Below are 19912 nucleotides of genomic sequence, written 5' to 3'. Positions count from 1 at the left end.
CACAGCAAATTAAATAGCATAGTAAGTAAAATAGCACAAAAACTAAAATAGCATAGTAAATAGAATATCACAGCATATGAAATAACATAGTAAATAGAATAGCGCAACATAATAGCATAGGAAATAAAATATCAAAGTAAATGAAATAATATTGTCAATAAAATAGCACAATGAATGAATAGCACAGTCAATGAAAGAGCACAGTAAATGAAATAGTACAGTAAATGAAATAGCACAGTAAATGAAAAAGTACAGTGAATTAATTAGTACAGCAAATATAATGTCACAGTAAATGAAATAGTACAGAAAATGAGATAGCGCAGTCAATAAAATACCCCAGTAAATAAAATACTACATCAAATTAATTTGGCTAGGAAAGAAAATTGTACAGTCAATGATTTCCAGTTCACAATATTCGAAATTTCATCAATATGAATAATAAGGGGCTTACAATTGGTAACGAGAGAGTGATGTGTTTATACAATGAAAATTTTCTTGGATACTAGACTTAAAAACGGTGTGTGAGAACAGTTGTGTAAAGTTCCAGATATTAAGTCACTGTTTTTGAGAATTTTCAAAGTAAGAATATATTTCCTTTTTGTTGTTAATTGGAGCCCTTATTTCAAGTTTTAATTAAATTGTCTCCTCTCTATTTCACAGTAGTACAGTAAATGAAATAACATAGTAAACAAAATAGCACAGTGAATGAAATAACATAGCAAACAAAATGGCAGAGTAAATAAAACAGCATAGAAAATAGAATACCACAGTAAATAAAATACCATAGTAAATAAAATAGCATAGCAAAGAAAATAGTTCAGTAAATGAAATGGCATAGTAAAAGAAATAGTCAAGTGAATAGCATAGTAAATAAAATAGCACAGTAAATGAAATGGCACAGTAAATAGAATATCACAGTAAATAAAATACCATGATAAATAAAATAGTTCAGTAAATGAAATGGCATAGTAAATGAAATAGCATAGTAAATAGAATAGTAAATAGAATAGCACAGTAAATAAACTAGCACAGTAAATAAAATGGCACAGTAAATAGAATAACACAGTATATAGAATATCACAGTAAATAAACTAACACAGTAAATATATTAATAATCAAAAAATAGCAGAGTAAATGAAATAACAATCACAAAATAGCACACTAAATGAAATAACACCGTCAATGAAACACCACAGCGAATGAAATAGAATAGTAAATATAATAGCGCAGAAAAAATAGCATAGGAAATAAAATATCACAGTAAATGAAATAATACAGTCGTTAAAATAGTAGTCAATGAAATAACAGTCAATAAAATAGCACAGTCAATGAAATAACACAGTAAATAAAATACTACATCAAATTAATTTGGCTAGGAAATAAAATTGTACAGTCAATGATTTCCAGTTCACAATATTCGAAATTTCATCAATATGAATAATAAGGGGCTTACAATTGGTAACGAGAGAGTGATGTGTTTATACAATGAAAAGTTTCTTGGATACTAGACTTAAAAACGGTGTGTGAGAACAGTTGTGTAAAGTTCCAGATATTAAGTCAATGTGTTTTTGAGAATTTTCAAAGTATGAATATATTTCCAGTTTGTTGTTAGTTGAAGCTCTTATTTCAAGTTTTATTTAAATTGTCTCCTTTCTATTTCACAGTAGTACAGTAAATGAAATTATAAACAAATTAGCACAGTAAATGAAAGGACATAGTAAACAAAATAGCACAGTAAATAAAACAGCATAAAAAATAGAACACCACAGTAAATAAAATAGCACGGTAAATGAAACAGCATAGTAAATAGAATAGCACAGTAAATAAAATACCATAGTAAATAAAAAAGCATAGTAAATAAAATAGTTCAGTAAATGAAATGACATAGTAAATGAAATAGCATAGTAAATAGAATAGCACAGTAAATAAACTAGCACAATAAATGAAATGGCACAGTAAATAGAATTGCACAGTAAATAAAATAGTATGTAAATAAAATCGTATATCAAATAAAATAGGACAGTAAATGAATTAGCTCAGTAAAGGAAAAGGTGAAGATAACGAATATTGACCAATCTTATAACTTCTAAAAAGAATACAAAATTAAGTGTGGGCAAATACGGACCCCTGGACATGCCACAGTAAATGAAATAGCACAGTAAATGAAATAACATAGTGAATAGAATACCACAGCAAATGAAATAGCCTAGTAAATGGAATAGCACAGTAAATAAAATCGCATAGTTAATAGAATATAACAGTAAATAAAATAGCATGTTAAATAGAATAGAACAGTAAATGAAATAGCATAGTAAATTAAATACCACAGTAAATGAAATATGAATAACTAGGTCTACAAGGGGCATACAATTGGTAACGAGAAAGTGATGTGTTATAAATGGAAATTTTCTTGGATACTAGACATAAAAACGGTGTGTGAGAACAGTTGTTTTGAGTTCCAGATTTTAAGTCTCTGTGTTTATGAGAATTTTCAAAGTATGAATATATTTCTTTTTTGTTGTTAATTGGAGCCCTTATTTCACATTTCTAATTAGATCGTCTCGTTTATATTTCAAAGTAGTACAGTAAATGTAATAATACACAAAATAGCACAGCAAATGAAATAACATAGTAGATAATGTAGTGTATCAAATAAAATAGCAAATAAAATAGGACAGGAAATGAAATAGTGTATGAAATAGAATAGGACACGAAATAAACTAGTAAATTAAATGAAAGGTGGAGATAACGAACAGTGAATAAATGAAATAGTAAAGTAAACAAAATACATGTGTATTAAATAGAATAGTAAATTAAATAGAATGAATTAAATCGTAGAGTAGATAAAATACTGTATACTGCATATATTCGCCCCTGGTTTTTTTATTGTTTATTTTTTATTCTCTCCTTAAACACAACTGTGTCCTTGCGAATTTAAACTGAGCGGTACCGTTTGTAAGTGTTGGAGTTGGGCTAAAATAACATGGGACGAAATTGAAACCCTGTGTATGGTATTAAAGCAAATGAACAGGAATTAAAATACTGTAATAAATAAAACACGTGTAGATCAAGTAGTATGTATGATCACTGATGTTCGGCAAATGAAATAGTACGTTATATTAAACGAATAAGTGAACAACATTCATGGGCAGTGATGCATTTGATGATCTAAAACAAAAGCCATGTCTTGATCATTTCAAGTTTTAAGTATGTAAACTGATTTCTAGTTATCAATGTTTGAAATTTCCTAAACATGAATAACTGAGTGTACAGGAGAAACACAGTAAATACAAAATTTGGGGAGTTCTGGCAGTGTTTAGATTGATTCCTTAATTACTTGGGAATTCAGTAACTTATCTATTTATTCATCTGTTGACGTCTTCTTTTTGTAGAGGTTAAGAGTTAAAATCTAGTTTCATCTATTCATTAATCTATTTATTCATTAAGTTACACATATTTATATGTTGTTTCCTAAATTTATCTTTACTTTTTTTTTATTTCTTTGCACATGACTAGTCTTTACTCCCCCACTTATATACCCCTTATACTAGGCCTAACTCTCCTTCACATTCTCCGGTGAAGAATTCATGTGGAATGTTATGTACATGTATGTATATAACTAATTACATATATTTATTTATAGCTTATTTCATACATATTACATAACTGTTTTCGTTTTTTACTTTTATTTATTAATTTGCTTTACAAGAAAGCTCGGAGATATTGCCTCACCTTTTTCCTGTCCTCCGTTTGTCCGCCCGTTAACTTTTCATATTTTCATCCCCTGCAGAACAACTTGGCCAATTTCAATCAAACTTGGTAACAATCATCCTTGAGTTAAGGTAATTCATGTTTGCACAAATAAAGGGTTATGCCTTCTTTCAAGGAGAGGTAATCACCAAAATACAAAAATAGGGCGTATTCATTTCAAATCACTAAGCCAGAAAAGTCGAAATTTACATGAAAGCCTTCTGACATAGTACATATTCAAGTTTGTTCAAATCATGACCCCCGAGGATAGGGTGTGCCCACAAGTGGGAATTACAATTTTGCATGCAAAAATATAGGGAACATCTTTAAAAATCTTCTCAAGAACCACTGGGTCAGAAAAGTTTAAATATACACGAAATCTTCATGATATAATGCAGATTCAAGTTCGTTAAAACCATCACCCCCGCTGATTGTCATAATATAACATTTCTCATATTATTTACATTAATATTTTTATCTTAAAAAATAAGAACGTCGATCTGAGTTGTTAAGGCATGTTTTATTAGATATTCATATCATGCACCAAATCACAGCAAAATTTGGACTCTAGAATCTCTTATTTGCAAACAACACACCTTTTTTATCATTACCGAAAAATCACAAAAAATTGATATAAAATGATAGTGCTTGTATCACTCTTTTTAAATTGAAATCATACTTCATAAGAGGTGTTTTAAAGAGCCATTAAATAAAATTTTGATGTAATAAGCTACCTTAAGAATCTTCTCAAGAACCATTGGGTCAGAAAAATGGTAATTTACATGAACGATTCCTGACAGGGTAGATTTAATTTGTTCAAATGAATGTTCCCATAAATTTTCTATCAAAAAATCCTAAAATATTATCCTACTATAATTGTGTCCAAACATGCCTTCAAATATTCATTAAAGCCCCACACGAACGGAAAACTAATCACTGTATATAATCACACTTGACCTAAAAGGTACATCAAGAGTTTATTAATACAATTCAATGAAAATTATGAAAAGGTTAATATAAGAAATGTCTTTCCATTTTTGAAAGTATATGAGATAAACATTTATTTTACTAACGTACTCCATTCAGTATGCCACTGCAGTTATAGTAGAAAGTAATCTGGAAAAAAAATTTAGTATGCTATACCAGAGAAATTTGATATGGATGAAAAGTGGAGGATATGCTCAACAATATTTTGAAATTAAAAACTTTCAAATTTACTTTATCTAATCAAAAATGCAGTTTTAGTAGAAAACAGCCTTCAAACAATCTAAAATCTCTGCTGGAACCGAACACACAATCTACAGTTCAGTAGTTGACATGCTAATCTACTGAGCTACTCAGCTATGCGATGCTTTTTTAAATGAGTAGGCAAATAGTGCTGATATTTATATTTTCATCCATGTTTTAAAAGGAAGTCAGCCATTATTACGATATAGAGTACATCCTTAAAACCCCTGCTGTGCTCGAACCCGCTATCTTCGCATCAAAAGTCGGCATGTTAACCGACTGAGCTATTCAGCTCGGTAATCAAATTTAAATGGAATAAACAAATGTTGTTGATATTCATGTTTCCATTCATGCTTTAAACGGAATGACAATGTAGTATACCTCCTTAACAGAATGAGAGGGATTATCAATTTGTGTAGGTCCAATTAAGGGTCTTCCCATATTACTGTAAATGTTACATTTGGCTGTGTATTCTATTTAGCGCCTTTGTCGGAACGCAGCTTCAACTAAATCAAGTACATCGCTAAATGCCATCCGTAAATCTAGATGTTTAAAGTAATTCAGGAATGCGCTAAATCAAATCTACGCTAACTTGTTGAAAAAACGATTTCCGCCAAATATCGTACACGCCAAATTTAATACGTTTACAGTATTGTAAGTCTGAGCAAGATAAACATTAATTGTGGCCACCGATGATTGAGGGATTTTTTCAGAGAGATGAGACCATCAGGAGATATAGCACCACCTGGAGGATGAAAGCAGGAAGACAATGGACTATGGATACTTGTCTGGAGTACAGATCAGGACATGTGGCACCACCTGGAGGATGATAGCTGGAAGACAATGGACTACGGATACTTCTCTGGATCAGGAGACATAGCACCACCTGGAGGATGATACATGGAGGACAATGGACTACGGATACTTCTCTGGATCAGGAGACATAGCACCACCTGGAGGATGATACATGGAGGACAATGGACTACGGATACTTCTCTGGATCAGGAGACATAGCGCCACCTGGAGGATGATACATGGAGGACAATGGACTACGGATACTTCTCTGGATCAGGAGATATAGCGCCACCTGGAGGATGATACATGGAGGACAATGGACTACGGATACTTCTCTGGATCAGGAGATATAGCGCCACCTGGAGGATGATACATGGAAGACAATGGACTACGGATACTTCTCTGGATCAGGAGATATAGCGCCACCTGGAGGATGATACATGGAGGACAATGGACTACGGATACTTCTCTGGATCAGGAGATATAGCGCCACCTGGAGGATGATACATGGAGGACAATGGACTACGGATACTTCTCTGGATCAGGAGACATAGCACCACCTGGAGGATGATACATGGAGGACAATGGACTACGGATACTTCTCTGGATCAGGAGACATAGCGCCACCTGGAGGATGATACATGGAGGACAATGGACTACGGATACTTCTCTGGATCAGGAGATATAGCGCCACCTGGAGGATGATACATGGAAGACAATGGACTACGGATACTTCTCTGGATCAGGAGATATAGCGCCACCTGGAGGATGATACATGGAGGACAATGGACTACGGATACTTCTCTGGATCAGGAGATATAGCGCCACCTGGAGGATGATACATGGAGGACAATGGACTACGGATACTTCTCTGGATCAGGAGACATAGCACCACCTGGAGGATGATACATGGAGGACAATGGACTACGGATACTTCTCTGGATCAGGAGACATAGCGCCACCTGGAGGATGATACATGGAGGACAATGGACTACGGATACTTCTCTGGATCAGGAGACATAGCGCCACCTGGAGGATGATACATGGAGGACAATGGACTACGGATACTTCTCTGGATCAGGAGATATAGCGCCACCTGGAGGATGATACATGGAGGACAATGGACTATGGATACTTCTCTGGATCAGGAGATATAGCGCCACCTGGAGGATGATACATGGAAGACAATGGACTACGGATACTTCTCTGGAACAGGAGACATAGCGCCACCTGGAGGATGAAGTAGGGACGACAATGGACTATGAATACTTGTCTGGAATACAGAGAAATGAGTACGCCACTTGGAGGATGATAGATGCGGGACAGTGAACTTTGGATACTTGTCTGGAGTATAGAGATTCTATAAGGAAACATGACACCGCTGGAAGATGATGGCGAAAAGACAATAAACATTGAATACTTCTCTGGAGTACAATAGGACGACGATAGTGTAGATAACATAGACAGTAGTGTATATAAACAGTTGTGTAATTAGACTGCTGTATATAGCTGGTGATTGTTTTTACATGCATGAAAAGGTGCAGATAACGAACAGTGATCAATTCAATAACACCTACAAGGAATACAGAATTAAGAGATGGGCAAACACTGACTCCTGGACATGCCAGAGGTGGGATCACATGCCTAGGAGTAAGCACCACTTGTTGTCCGGTCACACCCACCATGAATCCTATAACTCGATCAGGTAAACGGAGTACTCCGTAGTCTAGTCCAAATCATTGTATAAAGAACGGCCTAACAATCGGTATGAAACACGTCAGACAGCATTTGACCCAATGATAGGTTGTATTGGCAAACTAGATTGTTATAACGACCATAGAATTTGCGAAACGCTGACTTTAAACAAACCTGTTGAAACCCCTGCATCATCAACTTGTTTGTCTGCCACGATATAAAAACTTATTATACATAGAACAAGCTCTTGTGTACCGAATCAGTTGAGAGATACAAATACTATATGCAGGTGTAATGGAATATTGCTACATAAACATGGGAAATTGATGATGGAGAAGCTGAAATCATCCCGTTTATCATAAAGTTGAGCTGTTAGTTTGCCGTTAATATATATTTTCAATAAAATATCTAAGTATGAAGCAGAGGTTGACAACTCAATGGTGTCTTTTATTTCAGAGTTCACGGGAATATATCGAATCGACATATGAAAGGAAATTATCATTGTTGATAGAACGTCGTCGATATGTCTAAGTAAGTGAGAGAATTTTTCTTCTCGCGAAGAAGGTTGTTGTTGTTTTTAATAAACTCTGCTTCATAGGAATATAAGAACAGGTCAGCTAACAAAGGAACATATTTCGTGCACATGTGGGAATTCCAACAGACTGTTAGAGACTTAATCACCAAAGACTACGAAGATATTGTCAATGAGGAACTCCAGCATAGTTTTAATTTCAACTTCAGAGTACTTGTGCGTAGAATCAGAGTGGCGTTCAACAAAGTAATTTTTAGTGACTGATCACTAGATATTATTTTTTTTCCTTTTTCCATTCTTGTTGAAGAAGCAACTGTCTATGATGTCAAAAAGTCTAGTCTTTAATTCATTGTAAGGAATGGTCATGTAAAGTGTTGATAAGACTTATGTTTTGATGGTGTTAATTTGAGAAAATATTTTGATTTCAAATTTACTAGAAGTTCATTAGAATTTTATAGAATCCACATTTGATTTACATTTTACTTGTAAATAAATATTTTATACACTTTTATATAATTGTTATTTATTATTCTATAAATTCTGGTGTAAGTTTGCATGGTGTGCTATATGATAAAATTCTTTAGTTAATAAGGCATATCTCTTTATTATTAATATATACTCAGCTTGGCCATTAGATGTTCAAAAGGTTTTTGAAGAAGTCGTGCATTTCCACTCTGAGCCTCAACCTACTAAAAGCTCGTATTACTATGTATTTGATGTTTTTTTTAAAGAAATAATGCATGTTCGCCACCAGATCCAAGGACCATGAATTTCACAAGACTGGAAGTCTCGTGACTCTACTCTGTATATTGGATGTTCCAGAGTAAAAATATTTAAAGATTTCATCATTTTAGTTCAGCTGAGTTGAGAGCTCAAATGACCTTACCTTATAACCTTTCGTCTGTTTATAACGTTTTCACATTTTCATCTTCTCCAGAACAACTGGAGCGATTTCAGTCAAGCTGGACACAAGCCATGTTTGCATGATGGGGAATTAAGTTTGTTCAAGGGAAGGGCACTGTCCCCTTCAAAGGTAGATAATCAAATCATGGTCCCCGGGGTAGGGTGAGGTCACAATAAGGGATCAAAATTTTTACAAGCCTGCATTTAAGAAAAATCTCAAGAACCAAAGTTGAAATTTGCATGAAAGCTTCCTCATATGAGTACAGTTAAATGTGAACAAATCATGGTCCCCATGGTTATGATGGGGCCATAATAGTGATTTAAGTTTTAGATGCAGATATATATATAGGAAACTGGGTTTAGAATATTATACCTTTCAAGAACAACAGGACCATGATTAATTATGTTAAGATGCAAGCATACCAAAGTACTGTGTATTCAGTATGTTCATATTGTGGCCCATTGAAGAATGGTGGGGTCACCATAAGGATTCAAAGTTTCATAAAGAAACATCTTTTAAAATCCTCATCTCAACAAGTTCATAGCGATATGTAAATATCTTCAGGTAGTTCAAATTAGAGTTTGTTCAATCCAGGGGCCCGCGGGTAGGGTGGGACCACAAGAAGAGATCAAATTTATATGGGGAAATACCGTAAATTTAAACGAATTCTTTCCAAGAGTAGCGGAGTCACATTAAATCAAATGCAAATGTTCCCAACTTGTGGGGGTTGTTATGTTCGTTATCCCTCCGCGATTATAGTCGGGGGTCAACTGCTTTGTTATCGTCTGTCTGTCTCAAACTTTAACCTTGCTCATAACTTTTAAATAGTGAGTGATGCATGTGGTATTCTCATATTTCATATGCACTCCTTATGACGAGACTTTTCCTTTTGTACATAAGACTTTGATTTTATGACCTTGACTTTGGAAATTCACCTAATTAAAAAAAATCTCCTGAACTATTTGTTAAGGTAGGGCTTTCATAATTTTGCTATTAATCCTTTTAGTAAGTCCTTACATTTCATACATGATGCTTGACCTCGTAATTTTGACCTTGGAATTTGACCCAAATTGCAGACATTTAACCTTACTGATATTTTTGTATAGTGAGTGATAGGGCTCTCATATCTCATAAATGCATTCCTTTTAACAGTATTTTTAATCTAACCTTTTGAACTTGAGATTGACTTGCTTTTAAGAAAACGTAACCTATTGAATATCATCTGAACTATTTAAGGAACGGCTTTCATATTTTGTTTATAGATTCTTTATGGCAAGGACTTGTCGTATTATACCATAGTAAGACCTTTTATTTCATATCATGATCTATGACCTTGACTTTTTTCTAGAACAGCAAAGTCATGTTTGTCATTGGTGTTAAAGGGTCCCCATGTTGTGTGAATTCAGGTTCGGTATGTTGTGACTCTTGGAACCACAATATGGGGTCAAGATTTTTCACAACAGTAGAACAAGAGCGGGGTCACGGTGACTCAGGTCAGCAATGTAACCCATGGGTCTCTTGTTTGAATCAAGCGCCCTTAAGAAGAGTGGTTCAGATGAACGTTGTGGTCCATGGGCCTCTTGCTTAAGTTTTAGACCATACTTCTCGGGGTCTAGAGGTAGAGTGACTAATTTCATTCCTTGCCTCGCATTATGTTCCATAACGAAGAAGTCAGACCGAATGCAAACAGGGGAATTAAAATTTTAAAAATGTCTCAAATTGGCAAACATTGCTCATTTTGTATTTCAGAGTATTCCATAATTATCAGTTTATCAATTAATAACTGTTTATATAGCATGGTGTTTATATTTAACATCCTTTAAAATGCCCGTGCACTGATGAATGCATTAAGGTCACCTGCTGCAACTTTATTCTGAAAAATGATGGCATTGGAAACTAAATTTGAGTTTATATGAGTAAATTGAAATAATTTAACGGCATGTTATTTAGATTTTAAGCCATGATTTCTCAACTATGTTTAATATACAGTTGCAAAACTTTGCATATTTATATACTATAGGGAAGGGCGATATATCACATCAAAATACGTACATGTAAACAAATTTCTAATATATTAGGAATTTCATGGTTGTACTAATTACGTCCAGAATCTCTCTCTCTCTCTCTCTCTCTCTCTCTCTCTCTCTCTCTCTCTCTCTCTCTCTTCATCCCATGCATCTATTTTTTCTCTATTTGTAGCAAACTTCCTTGAATAATGGGTCCCGGTACGTTTTACACAACGTTGACAGTTTATGAAACTTTTGTTGAGCAAGTCTAATAACTTCACATACTCCGTACATGTATAAAAAAAAAACTAATTCAAGAGGTGCTAATTGACTTAATAAACGCTACTTTTAATTAATAGCGAGCGAAGCTCGCGTCGCAAAGCGACGCGCTCGCTCCAATGATTACACATGAGTCACGTGATTTGCTCTTCATCAGCTGAAAAAAGATGAGCATCACCCATAATGCTTCCGAAAAAATTTATGTCGCCGTCACTGCGGTATACTTCATTGAGAAACCCGTAATTAAAATAATTAGATTGTTTAGAAAGTACCATAAACGTTATTAAATCCCAGACAAGCTTTCTCATAGCTTCAAACATTTTGTTTTTGCTTGGTTTGAGAGAAGAAAAAAAACATTGCAGCTAATATGACGTCACAATTTGTAACTGTTTACATCAAGCGCGTTATATTTCCCGCGTTAAATGAAGAGGCGGATAAAAGTCGTGTTGCAAGATGTTAATGGGCTTCGCTCGTCTCAACGGTCACACCGTACAACATATTAAACAATAATTCGTCTTAAGAATAAAAACTCGATTTATTCTTATGAAACGTACCTTATAACTTTGTCTTTTACGGAAATAGCCGAACATATGCGAAAGTTTATCAGACATACGATACTTCAGCAATGTGACGTCACTGTAAGAACACTATCATGGCTCCTGAATATTTTTTCAACAGCGATAGCGAAAGTTCTTTACTATCACCGATTATTGAAAGTGATGATGAAAGCGATTATAGCGAGCCAGCGCAAAGTGCTGGCTCGTACTGCGAGCTCTAATGACTAGAGCGCGGGAAATAATCCGAGCTAAATCTAAACCTCTAACAAGGAAAAATTTTTGACGCCCCCCTCCCAGAAGTCCCTTGTCAAAAATGGCTGAGATCTCGCAAAGTCACACCTTGGAATATGATTGTGAACTTACGTGGATTATCATCCTAATCTTGTGGCCTCCTTGCTCCAAAATTCAGTGCATCATTAGGCGAAATGTTTAACGAAGTGATATATTTATGAAAGGCAGGCTAAGATGATGTGTGACGTCACGTCTACGTTTTGACGTACGTCATAATAAGACTGACAGCGGCGGATCTAAATATGTACCAGTACTTTTTATTTCCATTTGTAGAATATACGTAAGCATTAGGCATGCGTAATATGGCATTAAATACATATAATCGACTGCAAACCACAAATCTGATTAAAATACTAAATTCTCAATAGGAATTTATTATTCTAACAAGAAAAAAAGGAGACTAACTTTTTAAGAATTGTTAGAATCAAAGGTACTGAATTAGGGCTATTTAAGAAATTGCATAAAACCGATGGAATTCGGTCGGATTGAAAACATTTTTTAAATCTTTGGTTTCTTTCCTGCGCCTAAAAATAATAATAGGTGCTTAAATCAATTCCCGGTAATGCAAACCACAATGACACCCCCCCCCTTCTCCCTCATGATAACCAACCATGCCACTTGCTACATGAATTAACGACTGAAAAATCATTAATTAATTCTAGTTTTGTGAATCAATCTTAATTAATGTATCCTCACAACAACAGTGGAGAGGGACTGGAATCAATTATGTTGCAATTTTATTCAATGATTATATGTGAATGCTGAAATATTTCATCATTGTGTTACAACTAGGATTATGTACGATATCATAAAAATTGTTCTAGTTTTCTCTTTTGGAACATACCATTGCTACAAGGGGATTATCATATGAATTTCATTTTTTTAAATATAGGTTCGCATATGTGTGTGTGTGTGGGGGGGGGGGGGGGGGGGGGGGGCACATATACATGCCCAATAGTTGAATTTATCGATTTATTTTTAAATTTTCATTATATTGAAATGCGTTTTGTGTTTAAAGGCAGTGTTGTTCAAACATAGTTTTACAAACTTGAAAGGTTTGGACATTCTTATCATACAATTAGTAACTTAAAAAGATTGAGAGTAGAAAAAAGAAAAGTAGAGGCTGAGAGCATACAGCAGAACAGGTCATGTATCAAAGGTTAAGCCAGTCACAGTGAAGGCAGCAGAAATAAAATGTATATATAACATGTTTTAATGATTTTTGATATAAAACCATGGGAGAAAATTCATGTAATGAGTATTTGGCCTGATCAAACCATGAACATTACAAAATATGTACATACATGAAGCTGCGCTCGCCCAAACTGTAGCACTGTCAACATATTAGTGAACGCATGGGTGTTATAGATTTGTGAAAGTGACAATATACCTACAACCCAACCGTCCCCAGATCGCCATGTCATTCCAGGAGGAGATACGTTGCGATTTGTTTTTCCTGGTTGTCTATACACGTGTACATCATTCTGCTTATTCACAAATAGGCCTATCACACACGTGTGACAGTTACCAGATTAGATTTTATTTCACATTGGAAGACTCATGACAACATGTCCACTGATCAAGTATTGAAGTTAACATTTCGTTCAAGTCCATCGGATTTTCATTGACAAATGTCTGAGGTGTTAGGAATGGTATAAACCTTAATCGAATCAAATGTTAATTTAAAGCATCTGTTCTTCTGCAATAGATTTATTGCATTAAATAAGGATGCCAGCGCAAGATTAAATGTAAAAAAAAAAAAAAAAAAAAAAATACGAACTTTCTCTATAGCCTTTTTTAAATTGCATGTGTACTTCTTATTTACATTTTTTCACAATAGATTGCCAATCCAAATTTGAATGGACCTTATACATGTGGACCTTCTGTAAATTTTGACCGCCAGCCTACCGCTGGTGCTGCACTCTGGTTTCTAAATAATTAGCATGTAAAACCTTGCCATCTTCGAGAAGTCGTAACGACAATTGCCCTTGGACAGTTAGCAATGTTGTACTCCAATATAAATATGATGACTTGGAGGAAAACGTGTCCATTTTTCTGTGTTGTCATCTAAACAATGATTAACATCTGTACACCTTTCAAAGGTATTCACAGTCATCATGATGAGAAGACAACGTTTGTCTTCTTTTTTTTCTGACAAAAGTCAATACAACACGCTACGCTAGCTGAATTGAGATTCACCTGGGTGAATATATATTTTTCTTGATGAATTGATACGCCTATCGATACACATGGTGAATATCGAAACATACTGTATCTATTTTTAATCCATAACCCAAAGATCATTTCACTTTGAACAGATGTTGCAATGAATACTTCACATTCATTAAAATCAACATGTTTCATTTGTTCAAACATTATATTATTTAAAAGTAGCGTTATCTAGCCATTATAAATGAATTTATAATTTTAAAACCCAAACTTATCAAATTACAAAATGCAGTTTTTAAAGTAAACATTTTAGGATATGATCGTTGGGCATATTGTATCAGGTTAGTGCATCGTCCCAGCCCTAAGCATTATTGAGAACAATATAGCCTTGGCTAATTATAAAATAAAATTTCCTGCAATTCTGGTGTTGGTTGCATTCCTTCCTCACAACAGACAGGCAAAATGTAAATTTCTAATTCAGAGTCCAAAATAGACAATATATAAGATACCTGATTACAATAAAAGAGAAAAGAAATGTGAATAATTAGTGTTATAAAATATAACAAACTGTTAAACACATGATTGGATGACAATATCATACAACAACAAACAACATCACTAAGAGTCTTTGATTTGATTTTTTTTCAAGTTATTGCAAAATGTTATTAATAACTATGCATATTAGGTGTACCTGTGCCACATGTTGACCTATTAACTGCCCGGAAAACAGGGTTTGCTGCAGGAAGTGCAGGATGACCAAAGCGAAACAAGTAAGCCAGTCAACCCTTTACTTGCATTACAGCTCACCCTGGATTTAAAAGTGTATGTTTGGACCCGTGAGTCTTAGAAACGGTTCATTATGCCTACCGACAAGAGTGGGGCAGAATACAAAAACCCCAAGATCAGTAAGTGTCTTAATATTGAACAGAAAACGCTATTTAGATCAAGCCATATATTCTATGACACTAAATGACAAGATGGCGATTCAAATGTTTTGTGAAATTACTTGTATCGATTTGTTTGTATATCTAGGTAGCTCAATGGATACTGACCCGCAGATCCAAAGTTTAATTCCGCCTGTGTGGTTTTTTTTTTTGGTTTTTTTTTTTGGGGGGGGGGGGGTGTTATTTATTGAAATAATTGTTTAAAAATCATGTCTTTCCAATGTTTCATACAGGAATGTTCACTGACATCCGTCATTGTATCTGGACCCAAACCTATTATAAACTGCCCCGTGTGTCTGATCTGTATTCCTACTGAGACCCCAGGTATCCTGGCACACAGACTGTCAATCGATCCTCCTAGTTGACTTGTGCCTTGTGTATACCTTGATTTGAACATATTCTATTGTTTAAACATACAGAGGGATTGGTTACAAGTTCTAACAACTTACAAAAACCTTTCCCATGCATATACTCTTCAATCCATTCTTCCAGAAGTTTTACACCATAATCTAAAATGTTTGACCATTCTAAAAATACATATACATATAACTTTATAACACAATGTTATAAAGACTGTTAAGAAAATCTATATAAGGGAACGACAGTGTGTGTATTGATCAAGTCATTTTCTATAAATAAACTATTTTTATGATTATTGTATGAAACATCAGAAGCACATGCACGTGGGAGCAATCCTTATCATATTATACAATGATCTTACCATAGGTTGGTTTAGTTTGGTCAGGGCGCACAACTGAAAAAGCTCAAGTAGGCACCACTGAAAAACAAAGAACTTTTCCTCCGGACATGTCGCCGGCTCTCCCACTGGTAGTTATTTGGAACTACAAAATCCATAGCATTTTTTTTTTTAAATGACTTATCCAAAATTACAACACTAGTGCAATGTCAATCTGACCGTGTAAATGTTGTACACAATAACACAATGCGTTATCCGTTCAGTGTTTACAAAGAAATGCGTATTCGAAACTTTTAAGTTGTCGGTGCATAATTTGTTCTCTGATAAGTATAAATACAAAACTTGCAAAACTCTCACGTTACATTTAACATTTCTACATTTACATTGAATGAATGATACATTGCTTGGCTACAAACACACGGTTACAGGGTTTTTTTTTGTTGTTGTTTTTTTGCCACAAACAATTTCTCATGTTTTCAACCAAAACCAAACATTTACTAATTACAGGTTGATTTGACCAAGTAATACAAAACATTAACATCCGGAAATTGGTAACATACGTTAAAAATGCTGGGACTCGCTCTTTTAGTACATGTACATAGGATACTCCGAATAAATTTCGTAAAACTATTTTGTAAATGTTCTACTTTATTTGCTAAAAACCCACATTTAACAAAAAATTTCCTTTTGAACCACCTTTATTTCTGCATTCTTCAGGAAAAACATTACCCCAAAATATAAATCCTTCAAAAATGTCTCTCTATTGGAGTATTTCATGTATCAACGACTAATTTACATTGTTCTTTGATCAAATGATAGACAATTTCATGTAAATATAGCAAACTCCTGCCTTACGTGATGCATCCAAAATCTTTGATGTACTATGACCTTAAAACAAACTTTTTAAGATATGTTTTTACATGGGATTTTCTGTCATTTGATCATGCAGTCTATTTTCCAAAGATTGTAGATATTCTCGCGTAAGACTTTGATCCTCTACTGAGACCCCATTCTATAACCTTCCCAGAGGGGAGGGCCATATTGTGAAGAAAATTGAATATGCAACATAACTTGGAGAAATGTCGTTGAATGTCGCCTACTTTTTGTCCAGGAGAAATGTCGCTAAATTTTATCGACTACACCAGGAATATTTTTTGGGAGAAATGTCGCTAATTTGACAGCGCTGTCTGTTAGGAATGTCGCCGACTTCATTAGGAAGTCTGAGAAAATTGTGTTTATGTCGGTTGCTGATTTGAGAAACTTTTTCTGGGTGTAGTGAGCCACCTTAAGTATTCCTGTTTACCAAAGTTTCACCTTTCTTTGCACTAAACTTCAGATTCAAGTCAAAAATATGATGATGGCAACAGACAGATGTAGTCATTGTAATGAAATTTACACTGACAGTTCTCGCGTGGTCTTCTGGACTAGTTTGATACCAATTGCGCGTGCGAGCTCGTGAACTCTCACACATGACATTCAAAACGGTGTCCTCTGATACATATGTAATGGTGCCCATTGACTGGAATAAAAGGGATGCTGAACGACGGTTGGGAGGGTGTAAGATATGAAGAAAATGGGGGTGGGGATAGGGGGATGGAGGAGGGGGGTTGTGATAAAAAGACGACGGAGAGATGTGAGGGAAATTTAAGAATCGGAGATTCCATTCTTCTTTACATAACGATTGATATAATCACCGATTTCTGGGAAATTGTAAAACTCTTCACGTGATAACTTCTATGTCATTAACATAGAGACATTAACATAGAGACATTAATATTGTTTTCGTATGAATTATGCGTATAAATTTATACGAAGTTACGAGCATCAAATCACATTAAATACGTAATGGTACATTATGGTAATAAAATAGCAAGCGCCATAATTCGCTTTTTGTCTCTCATGATTTCAAATCAAGCTGTCCAGTAATTTTGGACGATCGATCTAAGGTCTTCTCATTTCCAGTTCAAATTCCATAATGCCTGAACACCCGTCGTCGTAAGATACCAGATATACATAATTAGAGGTAATTATTTCAAATGTCGAGGTTACTGCTCTAATAGCACTACACCATGTTGGCTCATGTCAACGCTACAGAAATTTCAGCAATTAGTCCTATCCTTCCCTCAATCAAATCTGAATCAACAGAGCTTGCATTTGTTCATGGCCTCCATCATTTCAGAGCTAACGCTTGTTACACACAAGTTGGAATTGTCTATTTGCAATTGCTCACGAACTCATATTTTTAGGACCGAAAAAAAACCCACTGTTTGAAATGTGGAGCCTGTAGTTTGTTTCCTTGGGTTTGTGTTGGAAAACCTTGCCTTATTCGTATCGCAGTTGTTCATGCAAACAATTGGTCCTCTAACACACCTTACAGTGAAACAGATGAAATTGACTGTGAAAACGGATGTCGCCCGTTACTGAGCTTGTAGAGTAACATATGGACTCTCGTCCGGAGTACAACAACCATATAAACATAGGTAAGCGTTCATCTTATAATAAAATCAAGTGAGAAATACATTTGATTAGAATTTTAGAAATATAAGATAGCTTGATAGATACACTTGTTTGTCTGTCTGTCTATTAGATGTTCATGTCTCCTATAGACAAGAGACTGTCTGTCTGTGTATTAGATGCTCATGTCTCTTATAGACTAGAGTCTGTCTGTCTGTGTATTAGATGCTCATGTCTCTTATAGACTAGGATCTGTCGGTCTGTGAGATGTTCATGTCTCCTATAGACTAGGGTCTGTCTGTCTGTCTGTGTATTAGATGTTCATGTCTCCTATAGACTAAAGTCTGTCTGTGTATTAGATGTTCATGTCTCCTATAGACTAAAGTCTGTCTGTGTATTAGATGTTCATGTCTCCTATAGACTAGGGTCTGTCTGTGTATTAGATGTCCATGTCTCCTATAGACTAGGGTCTGTCTGTCTATTAGATGTTCATGTCTCTTATAGACTAGAGTCTGTCTGTCTGTCTGTCTGTGTATTAGATGTTCATGTCTCCTATAGACTAGAGTCTGTCTGTCTGTCTGTCTGTGTATTAGATGTTCATGTCTCCTATAGACTAGAGTCTGTCTGTGTATTAGATGTTCATGTCTCCTATAGACTAGAGTCTGTCTGTGTATTAGATGTTCATGTCTCCTATAGACTAGAGTCTGTCTGTGTATTAGATGTTCATGTCTCCTATAGACTAGAGTCTGTCTGTGTATTAGATGTTCATGTCTCCTATAGACTAGAGTCTGTCTGTGTATTAGATGTTCATGTCTCCTATAGACTAGAGTCTGTCTGTGTATTAGATGTCCATGTCTCCTATAGACTAGAGTCTGTCTGTGTATTAGATGTTCATGTCTCCTATAGACTAGAGTATGTCTGTCATAAGATGTTGATAGATAAAATGTAGATACAGATGGATGGATGGATGGATGGGTAGATAGATAGATAGATAGATAGATAGATAGATAGATAGATAGATAGATAGATAGATAGATAGATAGATAGATAGATAGATAGATAGATAAATACCGTATTCCACATGATTTATTTCGATACGAAATTGAAAAACTCAAACGCAATATGCATCTAATGTGTATTACAGTGGGTTTTTTGTTTGTTTTTTTAGATAGAGGAGTTTTGCAGGGGGTATGTCGCAATTTATAAATATTACAACGGCTGATTATCAATAATACAACCAGAGACATCTATAACATGTTATATGTATCTTTGTACATGTAACAATGGACAATGTCAATTTGTTAAATTATCTAGATCGCCAAATCTAATAAAACAGAAATGTGCGTTAAATAATGTATGTGACGTTTATTATTATTTCAATAATGTTTGATTAAACACACGCCTTTCTGTGTCGACTACTCAAGACAAACAGAATCTCTGATGTATATCATATTTCGATTTTAATCACGTGGTCCCTGACATGTACTGTGAAGTGCCTCACATTTTAGTCCCTCCCACGGAATTCAGAGACAAGCCTGTGACTGTATATTGTAGACCCCCCCCCCCCCAGTACACAGAAACAAGCCTGTGACTGGATATTGTAGACCCCCCC

General features: G+C 34.9%; 1 long non-coding RNA gene across 1 annotated transcript; it reads left to right on the top strand.

Annotated features, from left to right (window-relative positions):
• The first annotated feature begins 17923 nt into the window (after nucleotides 1-17923).
• Nucleotides 17924-19654, top strand: LOC130050392 (uncharacterized). Its single transcript, XR_008798833.1, has 2 exons — nucleotides 17924-18326; nucleotides 19469-19654. It is a non-coding gene; the product is annotated as an uncharacterized LOC130050392 (long non-coding RNA).
• Nucleotides 19655-19912: the final 258 nt, after the last annotated feature.

This window comes from Ostrea edulis, chromosome 9, assembly GCF_947568905.1.
Source record: "Ostrea edulis chromosome 9, xbOstEdul1.1, whole genome shotgun sequence".
NCBI classification, from domain to species: Eukaryota; Metazoa; Mollusca; class Bivalvia; order Ostreida; family Ostreidae; genus Ostrea; species Ostrea edulis.
This window is presented reverse-complemented; position numbering and strand designations above follow the sequence as displayed.